At 34.4% G+C, this 21,341-nt stretch overlaps 1 long non-coding RNA gene across 1 annotated transcript; it reads left to right on the plus strand.

The window, feature by feature from the left end:
- Positions 1–1,649: 1,649 nt before the first annotated feature.
- On the plus strand, positions 1,650–3,096 carry LOC125193096. Its single transcript, XR_007171526.1, has 4 exons — positions 1,650–1,724; positions 1,831–1,893; positions 2,260–2,334; positions 3,056–3,096. It is a non-coding gene; the product is annotated as an uncharacterized LOC125193096 (long non-coding RNA).
- The last annotated feature ends 18,245 nt before the right edge of the window (positions 3,097–21,341 follow it).

Consider the following 21,341-nt stretch of genomic DNA (forward strand, 5'->3'; position numbering starts at 1 on the left):
GAGTAACATTCAACTGCCGAAATAAAACCTCAAACAAAGAACTCAGAATCAACATAAATCAACACAAAATAAACACCATCATGACATAAACCAAATGCATAGATAACGGTAATAGCAAACAACCAATCGACTTCCAAAACAATGAAGTTCGACGGAATAAAAGTGCAGAAAACTGAATGTAAACTGATTGTTTCTTCGCCCTCCGTGAGGACGGTGTTACCACTAACTTTCGCCGAAGATGAACCCCTAGAAACCCTTAACTACCCCGGAATTCCCATTTTTCCCAAGTGTGTTTGTGAGTGTGTGGGCTGAGAGCAAAATCATATATCTGGCGTGTGCTGCATGCTCTTCTATATATAGGCGTAGACGTGGGTCCAGCGAGGTATGAATAGTCTTTGTTGCCCTCAGCTATTGACTTCCTTCGTCTAGCCATTTTTTTTCTCTTCAACTCGGCTCACTTTCCTTTACTTCCCTTCGCTAGTCCCTTGCCTCCAGCTGGATCTAGCAATTCCTTCACACACCTGGCTTAAAACTGCGTTAGACCCAGTAGAATAAAGTGTTTTTCACCACATAACCGATGCATGAAATTAGCCTTATCAATGAGCCACAACTCAGTGTATATAAATTTCACCTTTTATTTCACATCTCAGAAATATCAAGCATATTCTTTAACTATATATATATATATAGGGTTTTCATCTACCAAAATAAGCCCTTAAGTACAGAAATACAGACTAAACATGGACCGTAAGATCTGGAAATGAACGGTAACGATCTGGCTTTTTCAACATTTTCTGTGGGTCATAATAAGAGTGATTTATGTCATGTAAGGGTAATTTAGGAATGGAAAATACAATGAACCGCCCTTTCCGTTTTTCAAGAGCGGATTAATTGGGATCATTAATCCACACGTTATTAAGTGGATTCTTCGGTTCCCGCGCCATTCAATTCCTCTCTCTCACCCAAATACCACCACAAAATCCGCAAACCCTACAAACTTCACTAAAAATCACCCAAATCATCTTGGCATCAGATTCGTCGAAACCCTAGAAAGCTCTAACAACTGATTCGCCGAAGAAGGGATCGTCTGGGCATCAAAATCGTCTTCAAGATCGTCTGGAGTGTATTTTTCAACCATGGTGGACACTAGATCTTCTGGAACCGGAACACATGACGGAAAAGGTTTGTATGTTTTGTTTATTTTTCAATTTCACCGAAACCCAACTCAAATCTGACCCAAATTTCAATTCCATTTGTTGGCTGTGACCTAGTCTATCAACGAACTAATGTGAAGAAGAAGGCACCGCCAAAACCTAGAAACCACAAAGGTATGTCGACTACATTGTCTGGGTTATTATTTGAAGTAATGAAGTTTTAATTCTTTTTCGGCACTCTGTTTTTTGTTCGCTGGTTTTTTCTTAATCCGCTCTGTTACATGTTCGACTGAAACACTTCTCGATTTGGTATCTTGGTTCAACATATACCTATTCTCATTTTGTACCTCTGTTTTTTGAAGAATGAGTTAAGTGAGATGTGATATACTTTTGTAAAAGGACAAATATGAGATATAATTGATGGAAAATAGGTCATACTATTATTATTTGTTTGTGTAAATGTTAAACACTAAATTGTTGATGCTTCATATACAACACTACAAAAGAATATCTCTGCAGACAGTGAAAAAGGGATAGGAAATGCAAAGGATTTAACGAATTATGAAAAAGGTCAGTAAACATAAATCATAACCTGATATGCTTGTGACTGTATCTCAACTACACAATTGATGTTTATTGACGAGTACGCCGCAGTATTAACATTGTTTTTATGCAGCGAGTTTGGAGGGGAATACGAAAGGGATAGATCCGGCAGCAAGTGCAAACAATGCGGAGAAAGGTTGTAACTATGAATTTATTGGTTTGACACTTTGGAATATAATTGTTAGTACATAATTAAGTGGGAACATATAATAGTTTGTTGAGTCGGTGGTCATTTTAACAAGGTTAAAGTTATATCTATTTACTTTATGTAACTGTCCTTTTTGAGAAACTAAGTTGATAATCTCTCAGATACAGTACCACCTCCAAATATGGTTGCTGAAGGAGAAAAAGATAAAGAAATAGGTGAAGATATTTCCATTTCTAGAAAAGGTACTTACTTTTAACACAAATCATAACTTGTTGTGATTGATATGATATCTCTATTACACAATTGTTGTTTTATGACGTCACCTATTAATATTAACATTGTTTTATTGTACAGATGCAATCATTGGGGAAGTAGAAACCTCTGCCATTGGGAAGGAAGGGGCTGGAAACTTAAAACATGCTGCAAAAGGTTAAACATTTACATTGGTTTGTTTGACTCGGTGGAATTTATTCTTATCTAAGTAAATTAGGTGGAACATGTCATAGATTGTCCACTGGGATGTCATTTTTACACACAGTGCACACCATTAGTGCTTTGGGGTCATAATAACCGGATACATGAGTCATGCTAAAGTATGGGTAATCAAGGTCATAATAATTCATTATTTGAGTCATGACATAAACTACTGAGTACAACAATGTCTCATACAACCACTGTTAATGGTACTGATATTGCACCTCATAATAAAGTTGGAACATGTCATCAAATGTCCACTCTTATGTCATTCTTAACCACATTGAACATTATGTTGATATAGTTTGCACATCATACTAAGGGAGTGTGTAAATAATTCATCAACATGACCAACGACAAGGCTGAAATATAAAATATTCAGATGGAACATGTCACATATTCCTCCCTCTGCTGTGTATTCTCACTATTGAGTTGAGTTGTGCTTCTTTATTTTATTTTAATGACTTTGAATGTAATTAATTGTGTCTGTGATGTGGTAATATAAATGTCATATTTGTGTAAGATATGTGTATATAACATTTGAATCATATAATATATGTAAAATGTATTAGTTAGTTGCAAACTTGAGAAACTTTAATGCTTATTCCACTATGATTCAAGAAATTGATGCACTACAGTTTGTGTGCCATATAATAATATTGTCATACTTGTGTAGGATTTGTGTCATTCACCTACGGTCGTGTCCCAGAGACATTGATATGTGTGACACATTAGTCCTCACAGAACTACTTAAATGTTATTTATACTGACACAGTGCATGTCTTGCATAGGACGTTCTTTTGTAAGTATTTAACCATGATTGGTTGTCACAATCATTGCAAAACAGTGATCAACGTTCCTATTCAGAGGTTGAGGATGAGTTGGAGAACGACAGGTAATAGTGATGACAACGGTGTTTATTTGCTCAGACACCTTGAAGTATACATGGGTGAAAGAGAAGGTCAATGGAATTGTGGACTATCGACTAAAAACAAAGGTGTGTTTCAGTATCTAAGAGCAAAATACAATCGTGTGTTGATGCTGGCAAGAAATAATCATAGCGCATTACTGAATAAAGAGTCGGCGTCCAAGCATTATGCAAAGGAGAGCAAGAAAAAAAAGATCAACGTAGAAAGGATGATAGCAAACTACGTTTCTTAAACAATGGTTATGTCATACCTAAAGCTTCTGAAACTTTTCGTTCATTTCTTTATAGATTGCCACTATTTTATTGAATCGATGTTTAGAGCCTGCAATTCTATTTTTTCAAAACATGTTTATCTGTCGGTTGGATGTCATTGTTAATATATGTTATTTCATCTTTAAGGTGAGAAAAACATGAACAATTCATGTGATGAGAATTACTCGATACATTGTGTCATAATAAATGAATAACTGTGTCATAGCATTGTTAGGTTGATTTGTGTCATAATATACCAACATTCGAGGCATGACATAAAACTACTGAGTACAAGAATGCCTCATAAAATTTGATTGAGTTGTTCGTTTCAAACAAACTTAATATAAGTACGATCGAAGAATATTTTCATGTGTTGAACATATTGTAAAAAACAAATACACTATTCTTCTCATGGTTGTAACATAATAAAAAAAATCAAATATAAGCACGACCGAAGAATACACAAACAATAACACAATACAATTCAGCTTTTGGGTCATACTAAACGGATATTCGAGTCATGGAAACGTATGGGTAAACAGGGTCATAATAATGGAATATACGAGTCATGACATAAAACTACTAAATAAAAGATTACTTTGCCGGTTGACCCAAAACATCACGTATTCTTTTGGGTCATACTAGACTGAAATTTAAGTCATGGAAAAATATGTGTAAATTGAGTCATAATAATCCAATATCGAGTCATGACATTAAACTACAAATCTGCACACGAATATGAGTAATTTCAAACAACTTGCCAGTGCAAATAAAATGGACTCCAAAAAAAATTAAACTGAAGTCACTTTGAAATTGTGGAATGCAAACTCAAAGTCCGTGAAGAAAAAGAAGAAGAACAAACTGGAAACTAATTAGAATGGAAAATGAAATGAAGATCGTATGAATCTTCATGGAAGATATGAAAGAGAGAAATTAAGGATTGTTTACTGGAAAGTCACGCTGACAATTAGTTAGTGAATAGAGGAAATAGCAATATCATAGGACTTACCATAACTAACGAAATGAGAGATTGACAAAATTGGCCTTTAATGATAATTAGTAATTAAATTAATAATATCTTCCAAATTAATCTAGCCATTAGATATTGATGAGATCGGCTAATCCAATGGACAAAAAACAGTCTTTATATATATATATATATGGTCATATTCTAATGCTTATAGCACCCTGATCAAAAAATCAAGACCAAATCTCCACCCTTAGATTTTAAAATGAGTGGATGAGATTAAATCTTACGAATCTCAATAAATAGTGGACAAAATATCAACAAAAGGGTAATATCGTCATTATGTTATCATATGATAATTTTCATGAATGTTTTTTTATATCAACATAGTGTATTACAAATATCAACAATATGACATAAGAATATCAACACTAGTACAAGAAAATATCAACACATATTTATTGAGATTTTTACATGGTTTTATTGAGATTTTTTGATGTATTTGTTGATAAAAATCTGGTTATCAAACATTTACCAAAACTAAAATAAAAATATGAAATTTCATCATCCGAACGTCGTCGGAACATATGCAATTGAGATCTCGTTGGAATCCTTATAAAATTATCTTTAATTTGATATATTTTTTGCGAAAAAATAATTTAAATCGAGAGAGTTACATAAATTTAAAGTTTGAAGATGATTTTAATGAGAGGGAATTGACATTAATACCCTCTAATTTTATTTATTAATTTTCTTAATTAAAAATATAATACATGTGACATTATTCCAACCACTAGATCTTATAATCTAATGGCTAAGATTTAGTCTTAGTTTGAGATTGTTAATTAGTTAGCAATTGATCACTCCCCTATATATATATATGCTAACTACAACTAATTTAAGGCCATAGGATTTTAGAAAACGTGGGGTCTATAATTTTGCCAAGTGTAATTTTCGTTTTCATTAATTAAATCGAAAAAGATAAAAAAAAAACTCCAAATTAGGGTTTTGGATAAAAATATCAATATAGTGTTCCGAAAATATCAACACAATGCTTTGATAATGTCAACACAATGTTTTAAGAATGTTAACTCATTGCTTATATTGACATTCTACATGTATTATGTTGACATATTTTATATAGTATGTTGACATTTCTGCTTGTACGAAAAAATTTAAAAAATTTGAATTTTTTTTCAAAGTTTGACGTCGGAACATATGGATGTATGATATCGTTGGAATCCTTATGAAATTATTTTTAATTTGATATATGTTATATGAATTTAAAGTTTTGGGATTTCTTTTAAAAGTTAGTTATAACTAAACATGTAGTTAATTGACATTAATACCCCTATTGATATTTTTTGGAATTAATCTTATGGCCTTATTGACGTTTTTCGTTGATCGTATTGACATTTAGGGATTAATGATCTAAGCCCTTAATTTGAATATATAATGGCTATTATTTAGTTGTAGTTAACAATTAAGTTATGAGTTAGCAATATAACATTCCCCTATATATATATAGGGTCTTGTTAGGTTGAGATTATTTAGCTAAATTGAGAAATGAGATGCAATATGGGCCACTAATCCACAAGATTAACAAAATGTCAACAAATACCACATTATGTCAACAAGGGGGTATAATTGTAATTACATTAATAAAAAAGCTTAAAACATAAAAACGTATTTCAATCTAATTTCTTAAAACCTCTCTTAAACTCATCTTCAAATCTTCAAATCTTCATACAATTCATACAATTTGAACCCCTTCAAAATCTGCAAAATCTCACTGATCTTCAAAATTCAAACCGTAAACATTCAAACAGAGTTTTCTACAATGACGATAGAAGAGCAAAATTGAAAAGAATCGGTTGAAACATCGATTGAAGTTGAATTGGCTGAAGCATCGATCGAAGAGAATAGGCATTCCAAATCGGCGACGGTTGAAGCGACTTTTTCAAGTTAAGAAATTGATTCAAATTTTAAGTATATTGCTTCGATTTTGGTGTATTAAAACACATCTGGATTTCGTTTTTTATGAATTCGATTCTTGCTAAATTTTTTTGTTGATTAGCGATGGTAGAATCGGAAGAGATGGAAATGAACAATGCTGCTGGAAAAAACGGAATAAATCCAGATGTGTTTTAATATACCAAATTTGATTCCGTGCTCGTCGCAATTTACCTCCCATAATTTGGCGCCGATCTGGTTGCGACATTGATGTGAAATTGTGGACGATTTCTCTGATTTTCCTTGATTTTGGGGGGATTTTCCTTCTTCGATTCATTAGTAGTATGATTTTGATGTGATTAATACTAGAATAACCAGTTTTCTTATGAATTCAATTTCTGATGATTTTTTTTGTTGATTAGCAATTGAAGAAGCGCAATTGAACATCAGAGAACATCAAGCATCACCTTCCAGTTAAGGATTTGTTTAAATTTTTAAGATTATTGACATTTTATTCAATAGCTATTGACATAGCTATAAAAGTATACATCTGTTAACATGATATTGTATATTGTTGACATAGTGTATGTTTGTTTGAATTGCTGTTGTCATAGTTATATTCACATTATAAACATGATCAATTTCACTAATTAGACTGTGCATTATAAACAGGATATTGACATTGTGTATGCTTGTTTGAATGACTGTTGACATAGTTATATTCACATTATAAACAGGATCGATTTCACTAATTGATTGTTGACTGTTGATATGGCGCTGGTGGTACCAGTCGTTGCCGTTAGCCATCAAGAGGCCGCGGCCGATGAAATGCTTGGAGCCCTGCTGCTGGAGCCAGGATTTCACGGAGAGGCTGCTGTATTTGGACAGAAGCTCTTTGATGAGGTGTGTTTCGGTGAGGCACAGTCGTGGCTCCACTCCGTTCCAAAATATGAAGCGTTTTCCTGAATGAATAAATGAATGAATGAATGATGTGGTACATATATATATATATATATATAGGGGTGCGTTAGGCTCCTTTGCACCCTAAGTGTCCTATTTCCTTCTTAATCTTAGCCATTGGATCCTTAAATTGGATGGTTGTGATCAATGCATTATTAGTCTATAATGTTGCATTATTAGCCGTTGTGCATTATTAGAATGAAAATGTGCATTATTAAATGACACGTGGCATTAATCTAACCGTCAGATGACAAAATCGTGGGGCTAGGATTAAGAAGGAAAAAAGACAAAAGATATGAAAAGGATTTGAATACATCCCTATATATATATATATAGGGGTGCGCTATGGTTCATAAGTGAAATCTTGTCAAATATCAAAGTGAATCTCTGCCCTTGGATCCTTAGATTGGATGATTGTGATCATAATATCCGAGCTACATTATTACATTATAAGCGTTACATTAGTAGCCGAACTACATTATTAGACTACACAATCTACATTATTAGACTAAAGCGCGTTACATTATTCGTCGAGCTACATTATTAGACTACACAATCTACATTATTAGATGACACGTGGCATTAATCTAACGGTTACATCACAGGATCCAATGGTTGAGATTTGCTTTGATTTTTGACAGAATTTCACTTATGGACCTGATCACATCCCTATATATATATATATATAGGGGTGTATTCAGATGAAAACCATAATGTATATTAAAACATCAAACCATGTAAATAATGTACATTATACACACTAATAATGTACATTTTATTCATGTATAATGTAATGTTCTAAATATTGTACACACTAATAATGTACATTTACATTATATGAATTCTGTACATTATGCTGACAGTACATTATACATGAATAAAATGTACATTATTAGTGTGTATAATGTACATTATTTTACATGGTTTGATGTTTTAATATACATTATGGTTTTAATCTGAATACACCCCTATATATATATATATATATATATATAGGGAGATGATCAAAACAAGTATGCATTTAAATCCAGAAATGCAGCCCAAATCTTGGCCCTAGGATTAGATGATCTAATGGTCAATAATTAACCCAAAACACGGAAGGTCATAATTAAGTAGTTTTAGGTCATATTATAAGATTTGGATTTATTTTTCATATAACAATGACCCTTATTGATACAAATAGTTTGTCACATTAATAACTAAAGCAAACTCACAATATCAAGATGCAACGGAGATTTACTGAGGAATCAAACCATGTTTTCTTAAATAACATATAATAAGATGTCAAACATAAAATCCAATGACATATCTAAACTACAAAAGCAAGGTGATGAGTGGAAAATTCTAAAGTCCCTCATTTCAATTGGTGAATAAAATAACCAATGTAACCGGCCATGAATATCTGCAACGTCTGATGCTAGACCCCTATCCTGACAACGCCTTTTCCACTTGCCCTAAAATCACAAAGTGGCCATCAAAATTAATTTATAGCATGGCAATACCTTGAATGAGTCATTTACTTACTGAACATCAAAGTACATCATAATAGTATCTACATAATAATATGTAAAGTAATTCCAAAACATTTCACTTCTGATTACTACATTTCACATTTTCTGCTGTATACTTGCTCCCGACATTAATAGCTTCAATTGATGCACACTTTGTTGATCCCTCCTTTTCTAGTGGTTTATTATGACACAAATTAACCATATGATGCTATGACCCAAATATTCATTTATTATGACCCAATATTCGGTCGTACTAATATTCAATATGTTTGATACGAACATTTCGATCAAATTGTATGAGACATTCTGGAACTCAGTAGTTTATGTCATACCTCGAATGTTGGTATATTATGACACAAATTAACCTAACAATGCTATGACATAAATATCATTTACTATGACCCAATGTATCGAGTAATGCTCATCACATGGGCTATCGTCTACAAGAAACAAGAGGAAAGCATTCCAAGGTCATTGTAATGGAAGTTTTTCTCATCTTCAGCCGTTCCTTTCTTTTTTTCCCCTTCTGGACTGATTTTGTTATGTGGTGTTGTATCTGAAATATCAACAAATTAGTGAATAACATTAACACAAACCAAGCATAAAAATTAGGTGTTTTTCCCATAGCAAGTCACCATATAATTGGTGTAACTCCATCATATCCCATACCATTCATGAGTTCTTCAAAAGCATAGGTACATAAGGTTAAAAAAATATAACTGTAACCTTGTTTTGTGTCATCAATACCAGGCCTCACTTCAGTTGAGGATTTTGTGGAAGAACGCCCTTTTGATTATGAAAAAAAAAACACAATTAAAAACTACCAGATTGAATTGAAATCCAACCAATTGAAGTGAAAATTTTGCCAGATTTTGTCAATTTTAAGTCAATCGTTGTATGAAATCTTACTAACCTTTTCCGTCATGTCTCGCCGATCCAGAAGCTCGAGTGTCGACCATTGTTGAAGTAGGCTTTTGGTTCACCCACCTCGTCGATTTCATAATCGTAAATTAGGATGAGGGTTTTGTGGAGTAGCCGATTTGTGTAGAGGTAGGGTTTTTCTTGATTTTGTGGAAGAAGAAGAAGATTTGAGGGAAAGTAGAGGAGTTTTCGTTGAAAAGAGAGTGTGGAGTAATGACTCCCAATTAATCCGCACTCAAAAAAGGAACGACGGTTTTTAATTTTTTTGATTCCTAATTTACCCCTCACATGACACAAATCCGTCTTATTATGACCCAACAAAAACGAGGAGTCATTCCAGATCATGGCCATTAATCTCCAAATCTGACGGTCCATATATAGTCTGTATTTCTATACTTAAGGACTTCTTTTGGTAGATGAAAACCCTATATATATACTGTATGTTTTGGACCAGAGGATGTAATGGGGGAGGAGACGGGAGATGATATCGTGGTGGAGAGAAAGGCAGTCGTTGGCGGTGAAGTTGGGTCCATTGAGGAAGAACAAGTGCCTCAACAACAAATGCCTGATGTTGATGACAGTGGTGTTGGGTTTTCCCAGAACCTACTCCTAAAAGAATTCATACAGAATGTAGTGAAAAACATTAATCACATGAATTACGAGAAGATCAATCTTGTCAAGGTCCTTAAAGAAGCTCCCTCACACATCAAATCTAATTTTTTTATTTGGATTGGTGTTTGATATGTATAGATCTGCACTTGGAAGCCAAACGACTCCACTTGAATATGTGGCCGACAAGTTTCTTCATTTGTCCAAGACGTTCCTTCAAGACAAGCCTGATACTTTTGATCACTGGAAAACAATATCTGAATCAATAGTTATTGCTGAAAAAAAAGGAAGTTCTTGAAGATTTGACTGAATTTCCAACTTTTAAATTTGGACATTTCTTTGATGAAGTAAATACATCATTTTGTTTACATATGTTTCTTTGAGTTGACATTAGATTACTCCTACAGTTTATATACTAACATTGTAGAACTAATTTACAAGCAGTATGCAGAAGAAAGAAACAGAGAAAATATCCCTACATCGCCAGGTTATGATCCTAAAGGGGTGAGCCAATGAATCAGCCTCTCCTATCTCACCACCAGCTGCAGGCCCAATGAATGACGCACAAGTTGAAACGAACAAAGAAAAGCAACAGAAGAAAGGGAAAAAGAAAGAAGAGAATATTGTTAAAATAAAATAACTAAAACTAAGATTAAATAGTATATTGGTTTTATAAAATGACTGAATTGTTGTTGACATGGCTTGAAAGTGTAGTTGACATTTGGTTATAATTGTTGTTGACATGATTTGTACGTGTCGTTGACATGACTTATAATTGTTGTTGACATGACTTATAATTGTTGTTGACATGGTTTCTATGTGTAGTTGACATGGCTTATAATTGTTGTTGACATGGTTCTATGTGTAGTTGACATGGCTTATAATTGTTGTTGACATGACTTATAATTGTTGTTAACATGGTTCTATGTGTAGTTGACATAGTATGTAACATAGTTGACATGGCTTGTACGTGTAGTTGACACGATATGTACCGTAGTTGACATGGCTTGTACGTGTCGTTGATACGATATGCACCATAGTTAACATAATTATATTAGTTGTTGACATGACTAATATATATAGTTGACATGATTTTTAATTGTAACTAACCTTAAAAACATGAATTATAATTGAGCATAATTAAATTATATGTTTAAGTAATCTTAAATTATATGACTACATCTCCATGTGTAAGTAATCTTAAATTATATAGTTGGATGGGTTTTAAAACTATTATTGTGGATTCTGAAGTTTGAACTTAGCAGTTATATCAAATGTTAATCAGTTCAACAAATTGTATTGAAATGTCAACAACCTATAACCAAATGTCAACAGCTTGTATAAAGTGTCAAAAACTCAGAAAACAAATATCATAATTAATAAAGAAAATTATAAGATAGATGTCATTAGAAAGCAAAATCAAATATCAACAACTAATAAAATAATGTCAATAACTTTTAGTATATGTTAACAACTAAAAAACAACTCTGATTGTTGTTGGCATGGCTTGTACGTGTAGATGACATGACTTATAATTGTTGTTGATATGGTTTCTATGTATAGTTGACATGGCTTGTACGTGTAGTTGACATAGTGTGTAACATAGTTGACATGACTTGTATGTACCGTTAACACGATATGCACCATAGTTGACATAATTATATTAGTTGTTGACATGGCTAGTATATATAGTTGACATGATTTTTAATTGTAATTAACCTTAAAAACATGAATTGTAATTGTAATTACCCCTCTTGGCAGGACTGGGGCAGCCTGGACGCCCTCATCAGCGAGTAGCACGGAGGCAAGTCTGACTCCAACTTGTATTGAAATGTCAACAACTTGTAACCAAATGTCAAAAGCTTGTATAAAGTGTGGTTTGATACAGTGGAACTATATAGTGGAGCTTGAATGTAATATAGTGGAGCTTTGCACTGCTGCAAAGCTCAATCAATCAATTAAATGTCACATGAATGCAAAATTGACGTATTGGTTTGAAGTAGCAGTGTTGATATGGTCATTTGACAAATTTTTGTAAATTTATTCCAATCTAACATTGAATGAAACCCATCGTGGTGGGTGAAAAAATATTGAATATGACCATCTTTTGAGAGATACATTCAATTTTTTGATAGTGGAGTGTGAGTTGTAAATGGTGAGAGATGGCTCAAGAGGTGGAAGATATGATATGATAGCATCCTCTGCAAGCGGCACTTCTCAATAAATTGGGTAGTCAATCTTCATAAACCCCATTTTATTTGTCTAACTTACCTTTCCCCATGAAAAAAAGAATGTGCATTCATTTAGTGGAGCTTTGCAGCGGTGCCTGCAAATTAATTCATATCAACAACAACGTTTTACATATAATTCATGTCAACAACAATGGTTTACATATAATTCATGTCGTTGAAGCCGGATTTGACTCCAAAACAATACGGCAACGATCCAAGGGCCTTTGCTGCGAAGTCCACTATACGCTCCCTTATAGCTGCTTTAGACTTGTTAAATGTCACCTTCCCATAAAGTGCAGTTAGCATGTTATGCAGCATTGCGTATTGGTTTGAAGTAGCAGTGTGACATCTTTGCTCTCGCTTGTATAAAGCTCTACCTCATCTTTGGAAATAGAGAACTTTTATATTCATGTGACATCTTTTGTGGGACAAACTAAAAAGGAAAGTGTGACATCTTTTGTGGGACGGAGGGAGTACTATATAGATGCGTGTAATTAAAAGTGAGTGTGTATGGTGAGTGCTTTATTGTTGAGAGAAAATAACATATGAAACTTAACTTTCTCTTGCTCTTCATTTCTGTATACTCTCCGCATCTCTCCTCCCAAGCATTTTCGCGCACATACATATATATATATATATTGTTTCCAAAAGTCGGTTTATTAGCTTCCACTATCTTTATTTATATAAATTCAACGTTGAGTACATTTAAATTTATTTTTGAATATCAAATAGAAGAGATGAGGATTAACTTTGGTAATATTTTTTCCATATAAATTACTAAGTGTCCACACGAAGAGGACCAACAAAACACGTGTTGGTCACTAATTAAAAATAGGACACTAATTATAGAAAATAATAATTAAAATTCACATATACACAACTTATTTGCATCTCACAAGTGATCACAAAATACTTTTATTTCATTAGTATAATTTGGTAGTATTAATAACATGATAATCTATTTTAATAATTTACTGTGTAGAAAATATTTTCTATTTTAGTTGTTTCTAAATCAAATCAATATTTATCCATAAAAATAATAATATCAATCTCTTATTTGTTCTTATTGTTTATAACACTCGCTCACACAATTTTAATAGGTTTGTAATGCAAAAGACAATATATATATAAAATGAGACACGTACAAGGTCTAGGATGTTACAAAGGATGTCTCCTCAGCTGAAACATATAAACAAACTTGTGGAAGTAAGTGACATAGACTGTTTCAATAACCTGCGTATGGATAGGAATGCATTTGGTCGTTTGTGTATTCTTTTAAGAGACGTCGGTGGATTGCGCAATGGTAGATATGTGAAGTTAGAGGAAAAAGTGGCTATTTTCTTCAGCATTCTAGCCCATCATAAGAAAGTTCGTATTACTGGCTTTGATTTTAAACGCTCTGGCGAAACCATTTCGCATTATGTTCATCTTGTTCTACGGGCAGTCCTTAGGCTCTATGACATTCTATTGCCACAGACAGAGCCAGTTACACTTGTGTCAATTCTCGGTGGAAACATTTTAAGGTCAATAGGTGTGTGATTAGATGAATATGCAATTTCCCAGTTTTTTGTAAGAATTTGTTTGTTTTTTTTATGCTTGTTGTTGATTCAACATAGGGCTGTATCGGCGCCTTGGATGGGACATACATAAATGTGCTTGTCAGTAACGCGGACAAGCCACGCTATCGCATGCGGAAAGGGCAAATCTCTACAAATACACTAGCTGCATGTGCGATCGAAACATGAAATTCTTATACTTTCTACCCGGGTGGGAGGGTTCTGCAGACTACTCTCGTGTGCTTAGGGATGCAGTCGGTAGAGATCAGTGGCGGACGCAGAAATATTTTCTGGGAGGGGCTGTACATTAAATTTTTTAGTTAATACTCCATCCGTCCCACAATAAAAATATGCACTTTCTAATTTTAAAAATCCGATGAGGTGGGACCGATTCTCCCCTAACAAAACTTTAATTACTTTTTCTTTCAATATCTCTTTTACTTTTTAAATTTTGCATTAAAACTTGTGTCGAATCCAAATTGTATATTCTTTAGGGACGGAGGGAATATAAACTTCTTTCGTCTTTAAAAATAGAGATTTCTGCAGGGCACGAGTTTGAAAGTGATATTGAATTAGTCTGAAACATAAACTGATAAACTAGTTGAAATAGTATTAGTGGCAGTGGATGGAATCCACGCCATTAATAATACTCCCCTGTCCGAACTAAGTTGGTACAAATATTTGGGCACATAGATTAAGAAATTGTGTTGAATAGATTAAATAAAAGTAGAATAAAATAGAGAAGAGAAAAAAGTAGGAGAGATAAATAAATAATAGAACATATGATAAAATTAAGTAAGAGTGATTGAATATTTTGTTTTTAGTCAAAAAGGAAAATGACTTAATTTTGTTGGGAAGTTTTATAAAAAAATACGACTTATCTAAATTGGGACGGAAGAAGTATAATATACGATAAAAAGGTTTTCAAAATTTTAAAATGACTAATGAATCGAACGATAAACATTTGAACTTATTGTATTTAATAATAGTAGTGAAAACATGTAGAGTAGTAGGAGTACTAGATATTTTGAAATTACAGTGCAAGAATTGAATATTTTTAAATCACTAAAACGTACTGTACTAATAAAAAAAGTGGAACAAGTGATATAGGTGTAGCCGCGTAGCCTATAGGTGTGAGATTTGACATTTGCAAATTTTACTAGGAGTATTATTATTAATTTAATTAGCATTAGTTATATCATCTTCTTCTTCAAGCGGCTACGACAGCCATTTTTTTAAAACTTTCTTATGCAATTTCAAGTTTCAGCCCCTCCTTCTCATTCAATCTTTTACATTTTAGACTTCAGATACAGTAATTTGATGAGGGCTAAAGACATTTTTTCAGACATTTTGAAATTTTTTGAAGTACAAAATATTAAAAAAAAAAAAAATTGGGGAGGGCTTAAGCCCTTCCTCCCTTGGCTGTGTGTCCGCCACTGGTACAGATAGAGGGTTGAGGGTGCCCAAAGGTTTAATTTACCCACTAGCTTTGTCTAAGATATATGCAGTTTAAATAAAGTTGATTATTTAATTTATAGTACATAACGAGGAACTTGTCCACTTGTGATATTTTGTTAGGAACTTATTACCTATGCGATAATGCTTATGCGAATTGTGAAGGGTTCTTGACGCCGTATAGAAATGTACGATATCATTTGAAGGAATGGGGCGTTGGCACACAAAGACCTCAGAACGCACGTGAGTTGTTCAAATTACGTCATAGCAAACCCCGTAACATTATCGTGCGTGCTTTTGCTGTTCTTAAGATGAAATGGGGGATACTTCGGAGTGCTAGTTTTTACCCTATTAAGATCCAGATCCGAATGATAATGGCATGCTTCTTACTACACAATTTTATCTGGGGTGAAATGGGTAATGACCCAATCAAACAGGAGGTCGATGTTGCCGCCCATGCAGCTGCTCTAGATGAAATCGACGGCGACCCTGAATTCGTTGAGCAAGTGGAAACCTCTGCAACTTGGACACAAATGCGGGAGGATTTGGCTAACTCCATGTGGAACAACGTGTGTTCGAATACACTGTGTAATTTGTTTTCCATGATTGCCTTTTTATTTCTTCTTCATAATGCTTCATTTATTTATAATGTACTGATATTTTTAAATTATCTTTTTAAAGCAATACAGCAAGCTATTTTCGATGGTAACGATCGATAGTGACCTGATACCTGATACCTGGTGTGGATGTGGTGAAGGGACGATGCAGCTGTTGTGTGCGGGACCCGATGCGATACATTGTGGGAGGTACTACTACAAATGTCCTACAAATGCAAAACGTTCGGGTTCTTTTTTATGGTGTGATGACTACCATAGAAAAATTGGAAATGGGAAGCTCCTTGATTTTGTGTTGAACCAAGAGTATCGTCCAAATAAAGGATTGTGCAATACTAATGCAGTGAAGAGCAACAAGATGGGTAGATCGGTTCATGGTTGTGGAGTTTGTGGCCACTGTCAAGCTGAAAACAAGATGAACCATGTGTTGGTTTTGTTAGAGTTTGTATACTAGAAATCACGTTTCGAGTGATTGAATACTGTAAAACTCTTATTTTATTTTCCAAGGAATAAAACAGATTATTTTTGTCATAATGTTGTTATGTTTTACATTTAATGGATGTTAATGTATGTTTAAATGTATAAGTTAACTTAACAAAGTCTAAGTCTTTGTTTTAGTAGACCGGTTGTAGGCGGCGTCCACTTTAAGGTAACATGGTCAGTCCTAAACAAAGAAAAAGATGAATTTCACAACCTAGATGGAATTAGACTATCCATCGTGAAAGGTTGCAATGTCAGTCCGCATATTTCTAAGTCTTACTGAAATAAGATGACATTGGTGTGGTAAAGCACTAAACGGATCTAACAGCAAGACATGTCCTTGGGCTATCTACTGAAAGGCGAGGTCTTGATAAATATTTGTTTCTTAATCAATTTAGGTTAGCATTGAGCATACGGTATCGATTATGCATTACTTTGACTAATCAAATGGTGTGGGTTTTTCGTAACCCAATAATCCTGATATATTGGGTACTGGTGATTAATACCTAGCGGTGCTAGGATTGCTATTATATTGAATCGTGCGTGAGGTGAGTCTCGTTTGATAATGTCCTCAAGAGGAGCGCGAAACAAGGTTATATTATTCGGAACCTAGCTAGTTGGAGTTTGATCACTCTATGAATAATAAATAAGCGTTTCATGCTAAGTCCACTCTTGTAATTAATAAGAAGTTAATTAATTAAGTCCATAGCAGACATTAATTAATTAATGGATATTTTTATCTTAACCACGGGAAATGAAAGTTAAACGGAAACCCGGATTACTTATAATTTCGGATTTGGATGAGGAGAGTTCAATATTACTTTTGTAGTGGCTTCTCGTAATATTCCAATTATAACTTATATTAAATTGTGGGTTCGATTTAATTAGTAAAAAGTAAATTGGATGAGCCCATATCCAAAACCTTCCATAGATCCATGTCTGGGCCCAAAAGGAACTTAATATAAATAGGAGAATAAAGGAGACAGAAATCGTAATTTTAACTACTAAAATTTTCGTCCCCCTCTACTAAGAGGAGTTCGAAATTCTCTCCAAATTGGAAAAGGATTTTCTTCTGTCTTCTTTATTTAAGTCATTGAGATCAGCCCACACTGATATTGGAGTACAGTTCGGGAACCAGAGAGAAGATCTGTGGTCTAGTATTCAAAGCGTCACGTGGAGAAGTTGCTAGCCATCATCAATTCTTTGGAGAATTAATTAGGTATTATTTCTGCTCCGTAGAAAAGCATGTTTTAGGTTTCAATATTCTTAAAGCATGATTAATTCAAGTTATGAGCATGATACATGTGAGAATTACGCGAATAACTTTTGTCTAAATAATCTGCTAAATAGATCTGATTATTATGTGATTTATTTATTCGATTAATAATTATTAAATTATGATAATCCGACGCACGCTTCTGCTGCCAGTTCATTCAGGTTTTGCTGGGTGTGATGTTGTTGTTGCTTGGAATTGTAATAGGCAAATTGTTTTAGTCTCCTCTGTGACTTATTTTGAACTTGGATGATGTAGTTTTATTTGTCTCATGGCTTGCTTAGACGGTATTTTAACCTATGGACATGTAGTAATCTATTTTGTAGGATCCATTTTCATAATGGTTTTGAGTTTTGATGAATGTTGGCAGAAACTCTACTTATATTGCATGTGTATTTACATCATTAATGCAAAATTGGCGTATTGGTTTGAAGTAGCAGTGTTGATATGGTCATTTGACAAATTTTTGTAAATTTATTCCAATCTAACATTGAATGAAACCCATCGTGGTGGGTGAAAAAATATTGAATATGACCATCTTTTGAGAGATACATTCAATTTTTTGATAGTGGAGTGTGAGTTGTAAATGTTGAGAGATGGCTCAAGAGGTGGAAGATATGATATGATAGCATCCTCTGCAAGCGGCACTTCTCAATAAATTGGGTAGTCAATCTTCACAAACCCCATTTTATTTGTCTAACTTACCTTTCCCCATGACAAAAAGAATGTGCATTCATTTAGTGGAGCTTTGCAGCGGTTCCTGCAAATTTAATGAGATAGATACATGTCAAAAAAATTGAAGCATCGTACTCATGTATTCAATGTCGTTTGTCATATAAAATGCAGTGAAAATGTAGATACATATACGCATACACTCCCATTGTTACCCAAGCCATTCCTCTCTCTCAAAATGTTAGACAACATCCCCCGCAATGCTCGTTCCTATATGAGAACAAGTGGAGCCATGAGATTGACGTCGTCTTTCTTGATACGTTAATCACCTTGAAACATGGCGCTGGATGTGAGGGGAACCTTTTCCCCAGTCATTTCTTCTTCGAGGCCAAGAACGCTATCCAGAACCAGTTGGGCCACTCCTTCAAGTGGTTTGAGCTTGTCGATCGACTGCACTTTCTGGAAAGGAGAATCAAAACTTTCAATGAGATCGTCAAGCTAGAGGGGACTTTCTGGCACACTGAAACCAACGTCGTCATTGTTGTGGCTCCGAATTGGCACGAAGCGCTTGAGGTAAGTACCAAAACTCCCTCGCAGAAAACTTACTGATTAGTCGTATATGTCTTGATTTGCTTGAAGCTAAACCATCTTCTCGGTGCTTATCACCACCGTGGCGACCCAGCTTATAGTAAACTATGCGATTTGTTCGCCTCGGATGCGCATGAGGGAAGAGCACGAGAAGACCATCATCGTGTTGTCCGACACAAATCAACAATGGGTCAAGTTTTTGCTGGTCCTGAAATCAACGAACCATCAGTTGAGTTCGGCGAGGTGAATAGCGACCCTCGTTTTTCGTTTGCTAGACGTAAACTCATGTTCGACGAAGGGGGCCTAGTTGACCGAGAGTCGACCAACAAGACTGTTGTTTGCTACTATGTGCCCTACGCAAAAGGTAAGCTTGAACGCAAGGTCGAGAAAAAGGGGTCCCCGTGTATTGCCGCACATGCAACCACCTATGAGCCCGAACTTGGCTTACTCATGCGCTTCAAATAGCCCCAAGACCATGTGGGGGATGCCTAGAAAGCCCAACATATGAATCGTAGAAGAATCTGACGACAAGCTATGTATTGGTCACCTCATATTTTGGCTTGGCACGCATATGATATTAGTGTTACTTAGGCTATCTTATGTACTCCATTAACATTATCGTAAACATAGCTATGATCGACAACCAAGTTCTTATACATCGAGAACAATTTTCACCGTATTAAATGGCTTATTTTGTGGTGAAGTTTTAATCTATGTCAGTATCTACCTTTTATTATATGAATTCGCATTGTCATGAGGGGAATATTTGCATCATTTTTATTCTCAACATAGCATGGGTTGTTTACTTTTGTAATTTTAAATTTAATAATGGAATCACCGTTTGAGAAAGGGATTTCTATGAATGAAAGACAACGAGGATTAGTCTGTCAAGAAATGCCCCAAAGTTGAGTACATTCATATCATACATTTGTGACATCTTTGAATCGTAAACATATTTTATTTTGTATAATTTTATGTCCATGGAATATTGTATATTTACAGGTATAATAGTCATATTAAAAGAATACAATAGAAGGTAACATTATAAATAATTATGAGAATAATCTATATATTATTAATGTATAATGAGTATAAAATCATAGATTGAACTACTTTTATATACAAATATTGTTTAAGTATAATGAATTTTAATTTATTTTTAAATCTCACTTTTAAATCTAATATCATGTCCACGAATAGAGGTAGTAAATCTAAAACACAAACAATAAAACATGTAATGGCACACCATGAATGATAATTACAACCAGCGCTGATAAGTAGTCTGAAATCACCAACAGTGAGTAAAGCTAGGATACCATCAGTGCTTACACATTCATAATACGATGTGTTCAGTTAGATAATACTAGACAAAAACCAGCAACACATATGGAATGACAGTAAAAAACTCATACCACACTACCCTTTAATTAAGGCTAAATTGTCCATATATGTCTAATTATATATAAGAGACAAAAAAACAGATCAAGTAAGGTATGTTGCTCAGATGGCGGAAGATTTCATTTCTATCTTTCCCCAAATCAACTTCATAGCCTATACGTTCAGACAAAGTATCCAGACAGGCATTGGTCTCAGAGTGCAGTTTCCTGAGCTCCACGATGGCATCATCACCCTCACTAACTTTCCGCTTGCGCTTGATCGTTTTTGGAACTTCCGGCATTGCAGTTGGATTCTGGCCGTTGTGGGCGCTTCTGTCATCGACCAAGTTGTCCCCAAACGTAGCCTGAACTTGCTCATAACCAAGAAAGTCTTCAAAGCTGGGGTGATAGTCATTGTTGTCCCTATTTCAGTTACAGGCACCTCATCAAAGCTGTTTCGTGCGGCCTCAGCTACCCCCTCGGCATTCGCACCAGTGGCTTTGGCCTTGCCAAAAATAATCTTCTAATCCTCCCAAAATGGCCAAGACCTTGTGCGCATTTGGCGTGCACCGCTGTCTTGCTACAGAATACCAGTTGACATGTATACACTGTTAAG

Source organism: Salvia hispanica, chromosome 6 (genome assembly GCF_023119035.1).
Source record: "Salvia hispanica cultivar TCC Black 2014 chromosome 6, UniMelb_Shisp_WGS_1.0, whole genome shotgun sequence".
In the NCBI taxonomy this organism is placed as follows: domain Eukaryota; kingdom Viridiplantae; phylum Streptophyta; class Magnoliopsida; order Lamiales; family Lamiaceae; genus Salvia; species Salvia hispanica.